The sequence below is a fragment of the Mus caroli genome, chromosome 3, assembly GCF_900094665.2.
Source record: "Mus caroli chromosome 3, CAROLI_EIJ_v1.1, whole genome shotgun sequence".
Classification (NCBI taxonomy): Eukaryota; Metazoa; Chordata; class Mammalia; order Rodentia; family Muridae; genus Mus; species Mus caroli.
This window is the reverse complement of record NC_034572.1, coordinates 65,850,117-65,856,160: the sequence shown is the minus strand read 5'-3', so window position 1 is coordinate 65,856,160 and position 6,044 is coordinate 65,850,117.

Here is a 6,044-nt window from a genome sequence, read left to right as displayed (position 1 = left end):
CTGCACTAAACCCATCTGGTCCTGGGCTTCTGATTCCTAACTTCTTAGTTTCTATCTTTACTTTATTTCTTCTCTCTATGCTGACTGAAAGCCATATTTTTAAGTTTCCTACAGATATGTCAGTTCTAACAGTAGCACATACTTTTAAAATCCTTGTGCAAAGAGGGCAAGGAATTTGTCATAGAACCAAAGCTGGACTCAAATTCAATCTGGAACCTTATCACTGAGTTTACTAATTGTCCTCCAACCAAGAGGAGTTCTCACAGAAGATAAAGTGTACTTAATTGTTTGGGATTATTATTGTCATAAACATGTAAAATTCAAATGGTAAAATTTGAGAATGAATGTAAAAGGCAATGGTTTAGTCAAAATTAGTAGTTTATTTTAAATATTATTTTATTACTTATTAAAGAAAAATAGTAAGTAACAATTCCTAAATAAGGACTTGTTTAAAAGACAGACGGTAAGTGAGAGAAATATAGAAAGTAATGTCAGGTTGGCCAGCTTTTCTGAAAGGCCAGCTATAATTCATAGTGTTTTTTTTTTTAATTTTTAAAGACTGTATACAATTACATCTTTCCTATTCCTTTTCCTCCTGTGTGACTTCTCATTGAACCCTTGCCTTATCACTGAAGTTCACATTCTATATTTCTTCAGTTGCTGTCATATATATATTTTTTTAAATACATAAAATATAATGTTTACAGTTGGCATAGTGTTACTTATATGTATGTTTTGAATGATTGGGAACTGGAGAAGGGCTAGCAAAAGGCATCAGGAAAGAACTTTGTTAGGTGATAGATAATAATAAATTAATTTGATTTAAATGTAAGAAATGCCACAATAAACTCTACAATTTATTTGCTAATGTAAAAAGATAAATTGGAGAAAAGTAAATTTATAGAAATAATTTGGCAGCAAACTTAATATTTAATAAAAGTTTTGATTAAATCAGCAGTAACTAGTTATATATAAATATTTGAAGATAAATGAATTCATTTGCCTTGGTAAAGGCAAGTATGCATCAATTTTGGCTGAAAATGTATTATACAGTTAAAATATTGTGAGGGGAATCTACTACAGTGAATTTTTTTCTGTTCAGTAAGTAACATGTAATATAAGAAATTCCAACTCTTTTTTAATGTTAAATATACATTTGATCCAGTATACAATTTGTGACTTACAACAGACAAATTCCTACACATTTCTAGGAGGTAACTCATAGATCTTTTGAAGACACTCTTAATTGTTAGAAACTATAAGGTCAAGTGTAGACGGCTGCACTATGAATCAGTACTAGTTTATTGCACAAACATTGACATGTGACATTTATATAAGCTTCCATCCATTGCCAAATTTATGTACCATGGTCTCTGTTAGGCATATCTCCAAGTTGACATTTTGTTACCATTCAGTAACTGCAATAACAAAGTGCCATACACTAGGCTTTAAAATATATATATATATTTTTTTTTCTCATGGATCTATTTTCTGGAATCTCAAGAATAGGATTAGTTTCTTCATTTTCATGTGTGCTGGGATAGAAAGGGATTTTGAACATGTTCTCCATAATATAAGTAAAAATGAATGAAGAGGTAGATCATTTAACCTCCCTAGAAACTTAGAAGAATATTTACATGTATTGACACATCATAGGCAATTTTCTTAATCAAAATTATATATATATAATTATATATATAATCTATATATAATATATTATCTATATATAATATAATACAATATATATAATATAATCAAAATTATATATATATATATATATATATATATATATATAATCTCCTCCTGCAAAGTCTATGAGTGAGATTCTATATCAAATGGTGTATGACCCTGATCCCTATCACTTATACATAGTCATGTACTTCCTGGATCAAAATATCATTTTCTGTGTTAGTGTAAATTTTCATTTCCTTTTTAAATTACTGAATTTGACATATTCTATTATTTCCTCTCCAGTGTCATTTTAACATAAATTACCTCTTTAATCAATCTCAAAGAATGTCTATTGGCAAGGTGAACTTTATATGAGTTTGTGGAGATGTGAAATATCCCAAGACAGTGCCCCTTATTTCCTGTCTGAACCTTTCACCTTCTCATGGCATTCTGTTTCACTGGATGTTTGCAGAACCCTGAAAAATTATTTTGTTTCATTATGCTGACTAGATTCTTAATTGATGAAGGTATTAATAACAAAATGATAGTAACTGTATAGTTGGCTCAATCAGGTGAGGCCCTAGCTCCAAGAACTTACTCTTGCTGGCCTCCAAGAGTAATGAACTGCTAAGTGTTCCGCAGGTATAGGGAGAACACACTGTCGATTCTTGGCATCCATCATAGTTCTCTGGGGGCACATAATGAGTAAAAATGATGTCAGAACCAAAGCTGAAAGGAAAAGAGTTACTTTAACCATGTGAGTTTAGAACAATACCAGACTCACATCTGGTGGACCAGCTGTCACATCTTGATGAGAATCAGCTAATCTTATCTCATGAAAGGTGGAGATAATATATTTGTATTGCTTTAAGGTACAAGATTTATGAAAATTGTTGCTCAACCATAGAAAATTTATTCATGCTTAAAAGTAGAATGGATGATCACTGTGCACAAACTTTCTCAAAAATAAGCATCTATCAATATGGGTATGTAAGATTGATAAATAGCATGTTATAGATGTCCCATGTCTGAGGTATGAACATCTTAATCAGTATGCTAAATATTTTAGTCTATATTAATTTTATTTTTGTTAAACATCTTATTTGAATTTAATCTTTTTTCCAGGTTTCAGTGTCGTTTTACTTATAATATGCAAAGGTTTTACTTTTTAATTTTTGTTGACATCTAAAAATTGCACATTTTATTTGTGTTCCATGTGTTATATTCATGTGTATAAACAGTTTGGACTGATACAAAACATATTTTTTATCTTCTGTAAGCCACATACTTAACTAATTTCTAGCTTTAAATATTCATCTTTTGGGAAGACATAGAAAAAAATACCATGACATTCAATTTTATTTTCCTTTCAAAAGAAAAAAATATTATGTACTCAATGTTATTTTAAAATTATGAAATAATCTGATCACTCTATTAACTTCAGTCTTGACTAAACCTAACTTTAGCAGGTATCATATAGGTAATTTAAATCGAATATATGATATACTAATAAGGAAACATGCACACATATGCAAAAAAAAGCAAAATAGAGTCACACTGAAACTAATAATGTCATCCAGAAATCATTTAATATAATTTAAAAATAGAAGCTAAGAATTCATATGTGCAACCTAAATAGAAACAGGATGTGGTTTCCCACAATAATATGAATTGTGTTTATTACATATGGACAGAGTTGAGGACTAATACCATTATGAAAATATCAAGATGAATTTTAAGGAATGTTTTTAACCCCATTCTCAAAATCTCATAATGTCATTCTGATGTGGCATATTCTCAGAAAGTAACTTAATAGGGCCATATCAACTCCAATTATAAGGTTCCCTCTGGTTTCTTTAAAAGATAACTTACCTGAGGATGACAGTAATGCGAACAGAGTCAACTAACCTGGTCCCTTGGCGCTCTCAGAGATTGAACCACAAACCAAAGATCACACATAGGCTGGAAATAGCCACCCCCACCACCCACCCCGCACATTTGTAGCAGATGTGCAGGTTGTTCTTCATGTAGGTAGTTAATAATGATGTGGGAAGGACAGGGACACTAATTCCTAAAACTGTTGTAGACTATTCCCTTATCTCTGCTGCCTTGTCTGACCTCAGTGGGAGAATTAGCACCTAACACTGCAGAGATTTGATGTGCCAAGGTGGGTAAGGGTACCCATGGGAGAGGGGAGGCCCCACTCTTTCAGAGGAGAAGGAGAAGAGGATGTCGGGGAGGGGAGATTCATGGATGTGTCAGTATCATGTTAAATAAGGGCTCGGTATTCTCTAGCTCAAATTTTTCTTTTTGAGGATATCAAACTGGTGGAACTTGTATTCCCAACACAGAAAATGCTACAGAAGGATTACCACAATTTCAGGGCTACCCTAGACTACATAGTCAGTACTAAGAAATTCACTGTTATAGAATGAAGCTCTGTATCAAAAGATTATTTTTAAAACGGACAGATATTGCAAAATTTGGCACGGGAGAATAAAAATTCTGTGAGTTTTGTAAAATGAGCCCACATTTGCCTCTTGCCATTCCAAAAGTTTGTGTGTACTGTCATATTGCCAAAACTGATAAAATTCATAGCTCTTGACACTTCAAATATCACATGCAAACAGTAAGCAATTGCCACTCTCAGACTACACCTGTTTCAACCTTGCTTTCTACAAAATCATATTTCTACAAAAAATGACTGTATAGTTTGAATATGATTCGTGATCTGACTTTAATTCCTGAAATCCACATATAAAACTGCATGTGGTGATTGGCAACTGTAATTTCAGCACTTCTCAACCTGGAAGGTAGGAGTCCCAAGAATCTGGCTGAATCTATACAGAGAAACTTGAATTGATTAAACAGCTATTGAAAGTGCATACATTCTGCCTCAGATCCAAAGTGAGAGACAGAATGGCTTTTGGAAATGTTGATTCCTGCCAACTTCCCAGGCCATGTCATGCATGTGACTGAGCACAAAAATGCATACAGTGTTAAGTATTTAAAATTTTCACATTATTTAGTGATTATTTCTCTGTAAAATTTTACCATTATTTTATATTCATGAGCATATTCAAAACCATAATATTATATATACAATATAAACTAGGTATTAATTTAATATTTAAGCCCTCAGTAACTTTTTTTAGTTCAGAAGTACTAATAGCAATAATAAAATTTCTCTGCTTGCTAATAACAAAAAGTGTGGGAGTGGAGAGATGAGTTAATAATTAAGGATGCATACTAGTCAAGGAAAGGATCTATTTGGGGAGCTACATTACTACAATTCCTACTCCATGGTGATTCCATTCTCCCCCTCTTCTCCACATAAACACACATACATGTAATGAAAATAAAACAAAATCTTTACCAAAAAGACATGAAAGCATGTTATGTTTCTCTAATATGCTTTTAAAATTATTTTCCTGTTAAATAATATCATGTAGTTGAAATAATACTTTTGTAATACTTGTACACAGAATTATTGTTTCTATTTTAAGATGTGGTCGTTTATGATTTTTACTCCTTTTGAAGTCAATCATTACCTTAAAAAACCATATGCAACACTGTAAAAAAATAGCTTTGTATTTTAAATGCCAATGACTAGGTTGAAATATAAATCAATATGTAGGAGAAATAGCTGAAAGATTGAGTATTTCTGTCCATATAATAGAGGATTAAGATTATCTGGAGTAGGGAAAGTTTGAAGTTGTTTTATTTTCTGACAAATGAAATAATAAAATACAAACTACTTACTTTATATTTGTCAATTAAAATGTCTTTCCAGTTTTTATGCTTGTTCATAGAATTACTTTAAATATATAGGGGTTTTTTATAAATATTTTCTCCCTGGAAAGAATATACTCTCCGTTGACATAAATTATATTTGTCTCATTACATTATTAACAACTGTGAGCAGAAAGTCCATTCATTAGATTTGGTTTTACACTTACACGTCTATTTAATTCATCACTATTATCCCTGAAATTTACAGAGTGAGCAAAAGTATGTAACAACAAAGTTTATAAGTTAACTCCTTGGACTGAGATGGGAAAAATAAACATCTTTATTTTAATATGGCTCATAGTAAATAATGATGGATGTTTAATTTGCTGAATATCTTTGGGTGGACAAAACATGAAAATAATTTTGGTTGATGATTTTGTGGTAGAAACTGATACTGTATAAAGTATATTAAATTACTCAATATTATAAATAGCTGGGTTTTAAAAATAACAGGCCTCAACAGATAAAAAATATTGAAATTGCCCATGTATCCTATCAGATCACCATGGACTAAGGCTGATCTTCAATAACAATATAAATAATAGAAAGCCAACATTCACGTGGAAACTGAACAACACTCT